The following is a 12,006-nucleotide window of genomic DNA, read 5'->3' as shown; positions in this document are numbered from 1 at the left end:
GTCAATGGTGCAAAAGAGATTGGATTATCAGCTTGCTACTTTTGATTTGGGGAAATCGAAAACAGAAAAGTGCATAGCGGTAAAAGATGCTTTCATTGAAGATCTTGAGGGAAAACGCAACTCAAAAGTAGTACAGTGGGTCTGCATTTACAAGAAAAGATAAAAGAGCCGAAGTCATATCTGAATGGATTGAAGGTTTGGACTGATGTGGTCAAACAACATGAGGAAAACACAATGGATAGAAATTGTGGAAAATAGAAGTTAGCTCCTCACCTTCTTCTCCTATTATCTCATCAACAATACATTGGAGGAGGAGAAGTTAAGGGAAATGTGAGCATTGAATGTACGAGTTATGGGATGGAAGGAGGAAAAAAATCCAAAAGATAATGCATTGGCTTATGTATAAAAAATGGGGCAAAGAAAAGTTTCCCATAGATGCATGGAGAGTACAAAAGGAATAATGAAATTTGTTGATTTTGAGGAGGAGAAAAACATTTCTCGCATCGATGTGCCTTAACGGGTAAAAAACATATTTTTGGAGGAAGATCTCACATGCTCAAATAGCACATCAGAAAAAATGCACTCCGCATATTCTTGATGCGAGAAAGAAAGGAAACTGGACTATTTATAGAGATGGGAGAGTGATCAATGTGGAGAAATGGAGTGCATGATGGTGCATGACCTATAGGGCCATGCTAAGATTTTACAGTATGGAATTATCATGGATCTTAGCATGACTTTTGAGAAGACTTTTAGAGGACGGGATATTGTTCTATATTCCATCCTCTTAGGACAAGGAACTTACCTGCAAATTGAGGGTATAGATGGGAATTGGAAAGACACCCAATAAGGGGTCATATAAGGAGTTGCCTTGCTTTATAGGGAGGAGTTACATCCCATCGTACGAATAGTACGAAGGGACTAGCATGCTTGCTATATGTTTATAAGGGTTCATATAGAGAATTTTCCTCCTCATATGCTATTTTGCACTTTCTGCCTCTCAATGTGCTAGCACAAATGGGTGATTGCCAAATGAGGTCATGGATGATGATATAGCCGAAAATGAGAGATATCATGTTGGTTGGGGGCTTTAATGTAAGGACAACTTCTTGTCAAGTTGCCTTCTTTGAAACATTAGCAGAGGATTTTTGTGAGTATGAATATGCAAATCTTGCATTGAGAGAGTTTTTGATGATTTTATGCAGAGAAAAGTATGATAAATATCTCCTAAGATGTGAGCTATGCATGGGTTAGCCATAATAATTGGCATCGCTAAATGGCCATCATCAAGAGGACTAACATATTACCCACACTGGCATGGTGTCAAAACCATGCCATTGGATGATGTATATGCTCAGCTTGCTCTTGTACCATATTACCCACACTGGCATGGTGCCAGCACAGTGGGATTATGTATATGCTCAACTTGCTCTTATACCATATTACCCACACTAGCATGGTGCCATCACCATTCCATTGGATGATGCATATGCTCAGCTTGCTCTTGTACCATATTACTCCCACTGGCATGGTGCCAGCACAGTGGGATTATGTATATGTTCATCTTTCATGAGTTACATGTTTCAACAAGATGGATTGGAGTTTGCATACCTAACTTTCATACTACATTGCTATACTACACAACCATGGACATCCACAGCTGACGTCCTTATCATAGAAACAATTTCTCTAAGGAGACCAATCATGTCCATACTTATGAGATCTTTAGATTCCTAGTAACTGTGGACCGAGTGTGGACCCTTGTGCACCTTTGACAAAGCTTACATACCACCTTAGAGGTGTTATTCATGTGGTAGGAGCTACAATCTTTCCCCACTCTAGCAATATAGCTAGACATGGTAGTCACACTATGCCTTGAATAGCTGGTATCATGATGAGTGAGGAGAAACTAGAAGTTGATTACAAAGAGAGGTAGTGATAGGGGACACCACACATCAAAAAATACATTACGAGATAGTGACATGATGTAAAAACTTCCACCCTTTAGTACCCCTTGGATGAATATTACTCACATTTACACATTCAGAGATAAAAAAGATGATCAGACTGGATCTTAGGAAAATTAATTCTTCACATTATCGAGAATTGATTTACTTTGTGTAGGAAATGGTCGTGCAGTGACCGTTCCATGAAGTAACGGGCAACCACATGGCGATTGACTGAGGCTGAGAGCCATGGTGGGAACATGTTTTTTAGGAAATGGTCATTGCATGACCATTCTCGACTGTCAATGTTTCTGGGGAGGGGGGCCGGGTTACACACTCCTGTGCAGTTGACAGTCGTCAGAGGAAGACTATTTGCACGCCACTGCAGGATAAATTTTGAGCACTGAGGTGGCAACTGTTGGTTGAAATTCCACGTGTTGATCTGGCTTTTGTTGGTTCGCTAGGAAAGTAAAATTTTCCTGCTGCTGATGTGACCTTAACCTGTCTGTTGTCTGCATGGATTCTGTTCTAGAAGGGCGAGCAGATGGACAGCTCAGAGAGCTCGCCCCTCTACCCACGACCAAGTATATACACTTCAGTGCCCCAAGAGAAGCAGATAGACTTAGATCCAAAGACAAAGAAGCATTACTGATGTCGATGTACAATATATCATGAAATACAAGGAGGATCTCATTGTCTCTTGAGAGATGGATTCGAGCCTCTCTTCTAGATGATGGATAATTGTCACCACATAGGCCTTGGGCTATTCTTGTTGGAGCTTCATAGGAACATACATGCTTTATTACACCGTTCTATGTGCCCTAGCAAAGGATCCACTCAAAGGCTGGTGGTAGACTCTTTCAGAGCACTAGCTCCCAATAAGATTGAAGACACTCCCAAATTTTGACTCTTCAAATACTGCTATAAACACCATATTAGTGAATTTGGAAACTTCCCAATTCCCACTTTTAAAACACTCTTAAGATTTGACCACATGGCCAAATCTTAGCCAAAGTTTTGAGAGCATGGCTCGGAAGATCTTTTCAAGTACTACCTTGTGGATGCCTTTGGCCTTGAAAAGTAATTTGAGATTTGTCCATATGGCCAAATCTTCAATACATAGGTGACTCTTAAATTGGCTCTAAAGTCTCAAACTGTCTAATATGGTGTTTATAGCAATTTTCTTATCGCTATAAACACCATATTAGACGCCTAGATGTGGCAATGATAAATAGCGACTTCGTTGGCTAGGGCGACTTCGTTCACATTTCAACGTTTGTTACTTTAGGCTTTTGTATTTTCTATACTAGACATTTGGATGCATTTGTTGCTTTAGTATTTTATATTTTCTATGTTGGACATTTGGATGTGTTGGTATTTACTCTTAAGAAGATTCTAGCTTCTTGTATAATTTGTAGTCTCATAGGTTCTAGGCCTTTTGCAAACGTAAATAAACATTTTATGCCATAAAGGATAGGCTAGTTCTCTTTGGCCTCTTCAAAATGTCATTAAAATCTCTCTCTCTCTCTCTCTCTCTCTCTCTCTCTCTTCTTGACTATGAGGTCTCTTGGGATTGTTTTTATGAACTAACAACTATCCTCACTGGTGTGTGTGTGTGTGTGTGTGTGTATGTGTGTGTGTGTGTGTTCAAGTTACCTTATATAGACAATATCACAAATGAACATTACATGTTCAAAGACCAACAAACACGAGTAATACATGGGTCATGTACAAATACCACTTATTGTTTAAATAATATTGTACAAAGAAATCTCAGTCAAAGCAGGTTATAGAGACCCGCCCTATGACAACCAATAATGTCCTTGCATCAAACCCTTTGAAAAGCAACAATCCATTCAACACACGTCAAGGAAGGCCTCACCTGCATCCATAGCCATGTTGTAGGTGTTGGGGTATAAAGTCCAATGTGGTCGCCCAGGTAAGTGGGAGGGCCGCCAGGTATGTATACATATTCTTTTGTAAAAAATCTAATAAGAACTCACTATACTATACACATTACAGTAGAGAGAGTTCACCATATCGTCGTGCTCTTCTTCTCGCACTCTCTCTCGCGTCGCACTTCCATTCGTACTCCTTCAACTGGTATCAGAGCTCAGATCGAGGCTCGGGGCAGCACTGCAGGAGGCTAGAGTCACCAGCTGAGATTGGAGTGAAATTCAACAGGCAAAGACACGGCCCCAAATCTTGTGGGCAAGCCCGAAGGACTCTTTGTGCTCAGAATTTTATTCTAAGGTCATCTCGGCCACCGTTCGGCTTCGACAAAGTTCTGCGCAGGCCATTTTCAACTACGTGGTCTCAGCGGGTGCATATCTGACTCTGCAAATTTGGGATTTTTCAGCCTACGACTGCAGGTGCTGAGGATATCGACACTCCCAGAGTGTTGATTTGTGGCTGTCTACACATCGAAGAACGGCTCATAGTTCTTGGAGGCGTGTCACATACGACATGGGTGCATCTACACACAGACTGTAGGTGACATCCACTAGTTCATTAGGTAGCTTCTGTTTGCTGCTTGATATTCCACATTTCATCCTGACATTGCAGGTACTTCCACATGGGATGTATTGTCAGAGATGATGTATGTCTGTTGAGGGTTTGCCTGCTGTGAGTCACGCAGCAAACAACCGCCGCAGCGGTTACAGCATATAGTGGGAAACTTGTGGATGTATGACTTTGTGGGAAGTCTATGTACTGTCAGATTTACTGCAGCCCTTGTTAAGGGTCGAGTGAGGTTTTATTGAGCTAGGGGATTCTCGAATGTTGAGATCCTTTCGGTGATACAGGTCTTGGAGCGATCCCTCAAGCACCCTTAGATAGGCAGCTAGGATGTATTGACTGTGAGTTAGACAGTTGGGATTGCATCTTTGCTTTACTGCCGTTGAGGCATTGTCGCAGTCTATGCTTACAGGACAGTGACAGGACAGTGAGAGATAGTACAAGTGCAGGACAAGTTTACCCACAGCTTACAGTGTTAGAGAGATAGTGGTTTTTTGAGCTGTTTTTGGTCTATTTTTTAGTACACCAGAGCCATTTTACAAAGGAGACTCTGCCAAAATTTCTACAGAATCTGAAGCTTTCTTGGTTCATTTGACAGGTTGATATTGGTTCAGAGGTCAGTTTACAGGGGAAACTCTGCCGAATTTTTCCCAGGAAAGTAAACTACTGTGAAGCGTAGCTATGGCTGGATCACAGGACACTGCTCTTTACAATATCAAGAAGCTGGATGGAACCAATTTCCCATTGTGGAAGAAGCAGATTTGGCACGTGTTGGTACAAAAGAAGCAGATGAAACTTATAAAGCTCAAGGGGATAAAACCAAAAGATATGGACGAAGATGAATGGAGCGAAATGGATGAATTGGCACTTTCTACCATTATGCTGACTTTGGCACAAAGCGTTTACTTCAATGTAGCAGACGAGATGTCGGCTTATCAAGCATGGACAAAGCTGAGTGATCTTTATGAGAAGCAGAGTGCAGCTTCACAGGTATACTGGCTTAAGAAGCTTGTTGACATGAAGATGAAAGAAGGGACACCTATGTCCAATCATCTGAATGAATTCAACACCATCTACAGTCAGTTGTTAGCTCAAGGTGTCAAGTTTGATGAACCTGTTAGAGCTATGTTCCTGTTGATCACATTGCTGGAAAGTTGGGACACTTTTCGCACAGCTTTGAGTAATTCTGCACCTCCAGATGGTTTGACCATAGCAGGTGTAGAAGGCAGTCTGCTTACTGAAGAAACCAACAGAAAGACAATGGACAAAGGCAAAGGAACAACCTTAGTTGTCAGGGGAAGGACCAAAGAAAAGTACAAAGGTGGAAAGAGGAATTAGTCTCGTAGCAAGTCCCGCAGTGCTAAAGGCAAGAGTGACATAGAATGCTACCATTGTGGCAAGAAGGGTCACATGAAAAGAGACTGCAGAGAATGGAAAGCAGAAAAAGGCAAAGAGAAAGCTGAAGACCATGGTGAGAAGAACAAGTCCTCAGTGAAGATTCAAGAAATAAATGTGACAAACACTGTTGCAGAGGATGACAGTCTAGTGTCAGGAGACATCTACTTTTTGAAGAATACAATGGACTCAGCTCTTCTTACAGCATCTGATGGAAATGCACTGAGTGATTGGATTATAGACTTAGGGGCATCACTTCATGTGTCTCCAAACAAGGAGTGGTTTACCTCTTATGTGACCACTAAAGATCATGTTCGGCTAGGAAATGGGCAGACATGTGAGATCTTAGGTGTTGGAGATGTTCAATTGAAGTTTCAGAATGGCTCTTCTTTCACGCTGAAGAATGTGAGACATGTTCCCGCAATTACAAAGAGCTTGATCAGCACAGGTTTACTTGATGATGCTGCCACTTTTGGATAGAACATGTGGAAGATATCCAAGGGTTCTATGAAAGTAGCACATGGAGTAAATTCTGGAGGACTTTACATGATTTATGTATCAAATGTCTCTAAAAATGTAATCAATGTAACCGAGCAGCCGAACGTTTCTTTGTGGCATAGCCGTTTAAGACATATGTCCAAGAAGAGAATGGAAATCTTGTCTCATTCTGGTTATTTGCCTGGATTTTCATTTAATGATTTTGAATTCTGTGAACATTGTCTGTATGGTAAGAAAACACAGCAGCCACATAAGCATACAAGCAGTAGAAGAGATACACAGTTGGCACTTGTTCATAGTGATTTGTGTGGACCTATGCCTAACCTATCTCTAGGGGGAGCTTCTTACTTTATGACATTTATAGATGATTACTCGAGGAAAGTATGGGTTTACTTTCTAAAGCACAAGGATGAAGTGTTTAGTGTTTTCAAAACGTTTGTGACACTTGTGGAGAATCAGAGTGGCAAGAAACTTAAATGCTTACGCACTGACAATGGTGGAGAGTATGTTTCAAAGGCCTTTCAGGACTTTTGTGAGTCAAAAGGTATAAAACGTGAACTTACTGCTCCTTACAATCCTCCTCAAAATGGTGTTGCTGAGAGGATGAATAGGACCATACAAGAGAAGGTCAGAAGTATGTTGTCTAATGCACAGCTGCCAAATGGGTTTTGGGCTGAAGCTGTATCAACAGCTGTTCATCTTATAAATAGATCTCCTAGCAAGGTTTTGCAGAAGGATTTAGTGGCAGAGATGGTATGGTCAGGCAAGGTGCCCTCATACAAGCATCTCAGAGTCTTTGGCTGTGAGGCATATACTCACGTTGCAAAGGAATTTAGGAACAAACTTGAGCCAAAGAGTAGAAAGTGCATCTTTCTAGGCTATGGTAATTCTGGTGAGATGGGGTACATACTTTGGGATCCCGAATCGAAAGGTTATCCGCAGCAATGATGTTCACTTTAATGAAGCCAAATATCATTCTAAACCAGAGAGGGTTGAGGAGATTAGAAGAGTTGTCTTCCAAGAAGATGGACCTGCACGTGCAAGACAAAATGTCAGGGCTCAGGAGGAGCAAGGACAGAACAGAGTGGAACCATAGGTTGTGGCTGAGCCTGAGCCACCTATTTTGCATAGATCTGGGCGTATCACGCGACCTCCTAATAGGTTTGTTCCATCTATGAACTATGTCATGTTGACTGATTGCAATGAGCCTTCATGTTACAAGGAAGCAGTGCAAATGAAGGACTTCGGGAATTGGCAATTCGCTATGCAGTCAGAGATGACAGCTCTGCATAAAAACCAGACATGGAAGCTAGTTAAATTACCACATGGCAAAAAGGCTCTACCTGGTAAATGGGTTTATAGGTATAAGATCACCGCTCATGATAGTCAGCCAAAGTACAAAGCAAGGCTTGTTGCCAAGGGCTTTAAGCAAGAACAAGGCATTGACTTTGATGAAGTCTTCTCTCCGGTGGTCAAGATGACTACATTGAGATGCTTTCTTGCATTGGTTGCCATATTAGATTTGGTGTTGCACCAAATGGATGTCAAGACAGCGTTCTTGCATGGTGATTTAGATGTGGAAATTTACATGCAGCAGCCAGAAGGGTTTGTTGAGAAAGGCAAGGAAGATTGGGTATGCCAGTTGTTAAAGAGTCTTTATGGCTTAAAACAATCACCGAGGGCATGGTACCATAAATTCCACAAGTTTATGCTTTCTCAAGGCTACAAACGTAGTGAATTCGATCACTGTCTATATACAAAGAAGGCTAAGGATGGTAGTTGGCTGCTCCTTATTTTGTATGTGGATGACATGTTGATTGCTGGCAAGCACTTGGAAGAAATTTCAGCTTTGAAGTCAAAGATGGCAAAATGTTTTGACATGAAAGACATGGGTGAGGCAAGTCATATACTTGGTATGCGCATTGAAAGAGACAGATCAAAGAAGTTGATTTGGTTGTCTCAAACAGAGTATATTGACAAGGTTTTGCAACGTTTCAATATGGAGAAGGGAAAGGCATTGAGTGTTCCATTGCCACCATATGTGAAACTTAGCAAACAAGATTGTCCTATGTCTGTGGAAGAACAGGCTGAAATGGATAATATTCCATATGCGTCTGCAGTGGGTAGTTTGATGTATGCAATGATTGGTACTCGCCCAGACATTGCATTTGCAGTGGGAGTAGTAAGTCGATACATGTCAAACCCAGGCAAGAAACATTGGGAGGCAGTGAAAGGAATATTGAGATACCTGAAAGCTACAAAGAGTATGCGTATATGCTATGGGAGGCAGGAGCTAAGTGTAAAGGGTTTTACAGACTCAGATTATGCAGGTGACTTAGAAAACCGAAGGTCTACGTCAGGGTATGTCTTTACATTGGCTGGTGGAGCAGTATCATGGCGTTCTAGATTACAAGATTGTGTTACTCAGTCTACTACAGAGGCTAAATATGTTGCAACATCAGAGGCATGCAAAGAATCAATTTGGCTTAATCGACTAGTAACAGATTTGGGAATCAAAGAAGAGATGCATGTGTTATATTGTGATACTCAAAGTGCTATACAATTGGCTCGCAATCCAGTTTATCACTCAAAGACAAAGCATGTGGATGTGAAGTATCATTTCATCAGGGAAATGCTCGAGGATAAGCAACTTCAGCTTGTCAAAGTTCACACCACAGAAAATCCTGCTGATCTACTTACAAAAGGACTTCCCTCAGAGAGCTTTGTGCATTTTCGCAAGCAGTTAGGTGTAGGATAGTACATCACTTCTCTACATCTCTTGTATATTAGCTTGTATAGTAGCTTCTCTCACACTTAAAGTACCACATTGGACTTTAAGTGGGAGGTTGTTGGGGTATAAAGCCCAATGTGGTCGCCCAGGTAAGTGGGCGGGCCGCCAGGTATGTACACATATTCTTTTATAAAAAACCTAATAAGAACTCACTATGCTCTACACATTACAGTAGAGCGAGTTCACCATATCGTCGTGCTCTTCTTCTCGCACTCTCTCTCGCGTCGCACTTCCGCTCGTACTCCTTCAGTAGGCCTTGGTTGACTGTCTTCACCTGACTTTTGACTTGAATCGTTGGAAGACTTAGGAATCCAAATCTCTTCATGAACTTTGTATGTAACTCCTTTGTTGACTTTGCTTAACTCTAGGTCTTTTTGAACTCTTGAGATTTTCATGCATGTTTGTCTCAATTGCAGTTGGTCTTTTGTTGACTGGTTTCCAAATCTTTGTATAGCCTGTGTAGAATCATTGTGCAAGAGGAAGATTCATTAATCCATCTTTGTTCTATATCCTCTTGAGAGAAGTGGTAGATGTTAGCAGCTTTTGATGTTGTTCTATTGTGCACCTGCTTCATATGTATCTTGGCATGATTTTGAGATCGATACCTAGTGGGCCTTCTTTCTTGGTAGGTTCTTGATTGCACTTCATATGCCCTGACCTTCAATTTTGGTACTTACATTTGTATTTTATCTATAGTACTCCTGTTCTTTTAAGTTCCATTGTGATGCTATCCATCCCATGTGTTTGTCTTACTGTTCTGATCTTTTGTCTTCAATCTACACTAGATCATTGACTTTTACTAGACTGTTTGGAACAAACACTTGCTTGACTTTCCTTTTCTTTCTTGAGTACTTGAGCTGAAATATCTTTGTTTTTCTGGGTGTCTCCCCAGAGGTTTCAGATGGGTCAGCAATTGACTTGAATTTTTGAAACCCTGACCTCCTTGAAGAAGCCGATCCATGAGGGTTCTTTGATGTAGAGGCATATGATGTCACGCCTTTTGTGCTAGTCAGTGGAAGGTCCACTTTAGCTTTACCTTTATCTGCAAGATTTGTCTTTGTTTCTTGGGACATTTGCAACTCTAAATCTAGCATTAATGGTATCTGTTGTCCAAGGATGATGTCTACAAGCACGTCCTTTGAAAGTTTTACTTGAAACTTTACCTGCTCTTCATTCTTTTGGATGCTAAGAATAGCAACCATTTCTTCTTGACTCGCAACCATACCTAGCATTGCTTTACTATTCTGTCTACTTGGAGTGATTTGGAGGATCCTTTAGATGTTAGCTGGAACCATATTGCACTTTGCTTCTTTATCCAATAGAGCATTGCATCTGACACTCGCTCCATTTGTACTGTTGAGAACTATAGCTATCCTAAGTTGGTTCTCTTGAAGATTTTTGTCCTACTTTTGCTATGGTCTCCTCTTGATTTAATTGTGTCTCTATGGAAGGTGACTTGAGGCTCTGCTTTGTTGAGATGTCGAGCTCTACATCTTGAGCTGGCAACCACTACGGGTCTTGGCCGCTTACGACATTTACTCACTGGCGCGTTAGGTGACCGACACGGAGGATCTCTGCCAGTGATTCTACAGCTGGACTACACTTATAGTGCCAGCCTAGTACGCTTCTAGCGAGTTCACACTTAGTGACCGCATGTACATATGTGCTACTCTTCAGTTTTAGCACTTAGTCATTTTGTACTCTCTTTTCTGTAAGAAGAAGAAGAATCTTTCCATCTCTGTGTGGTGTGTGCTTGTCTTGTGTAGCTCTCTTGCATCCTCTTTCTTTACATGGTATCAGAGCCTGGTGCAGGCAAGAGAGGCTAAGAGAGCAAGAGCATCACAATCCCTTCGTTCGCAATCCACGACCAGATGCCGAACAGGTTTTTCATACAAGTTTCTGAACAGGTCTCCAAAGTGCAGTACACAGAGATTTACTGTACAAGTACAGTGGTTGTATGTACGCTTGATTGTGGACACTCGTTTAGTGTAGAAAGCGTTACAGGTACCACGATAGCAGGTTCAACAGATTTGCAGGTTTTTGCAGATTGCAGCTATTTTGTCTTAGTGCTTCAAGATGTCTGACGGTTTCAGTCAGATTGTTACTGAGAAGCATGAGAAAAATAACTACCGTGCATGGAAGTTCAGAATAACTAATTTCCTAAAAGGAAAAGGTTATTGGGACTATGTAGAAGGAGACAATGAAAAGGAACCAGAGATTCCCGAGGCAAATGCTACAACAGAACAAAGAAAAGCTTTGAGGGACTGGCAACAAGGCCAGAGCAAAGTGATGTATTGGCTTTCTATGAGCATCACAGATGGCATGATGGGCTATCTACAGGATGCTGAAACCCCCGCCATTGCATGGAAAAACTTGGGCAGAGTGTTCGAGGTGAACACCAAGGCCAGGAAGCTTCAACTAAAGTCGGAGCTAAATCAGGTTAAGAGCAACAACCTCTCAATCAATGATTATGCCTTGAAGATCAAGAGTATCATTGAGGCTCTTGGATCTATTAAAGTCTCAGTGGAAGAAGATGACATTGTCCGTGCATGCTTGGATGGTCTAGGAGATGAGTATGTACATTTCAGGTCTTCCATGAATACAAGAGACGACATCCCTGTGTTCCAAGATTTGATTTCTATGCTTATTCTTGAGGAGAAGAACCTTGCCACATCTTCTTCTCATGGCAGAAATAATTCTGAACATGCCTTCTATTCTAACTCCAACAGAGGTAGAGGTAGAGGTCGTGGTCGAGGCCCAAGGGGTTGCAGGGGCCAATTTCAAGAAGGTCAATCAAATCAAAACAATACAGGTGGCAGGGGAAACCAGTCTCAAGGCAGGGGGAGTCAAAGAGGTCGT

The sequence above is a fragment of the Adiantum capillus-veneris genome, chromosome 26 (genome assembly GCF_014529385.1).
Source record: "Adiantum capillus-veneris isolate H3 chromosome 26, ASM1452938v2, whole genome shotgun sequence".
NCBI classification, from domain to species: Eukaryota; Viridiplantae; Streptophyta; class Polypodiopsida; order Polypodiales; family Pteridaceae; genus Adiantum; species Adiantum capillus-veneris.
This window is presented reverse-complemented; position numbering follows the sequence as displayed.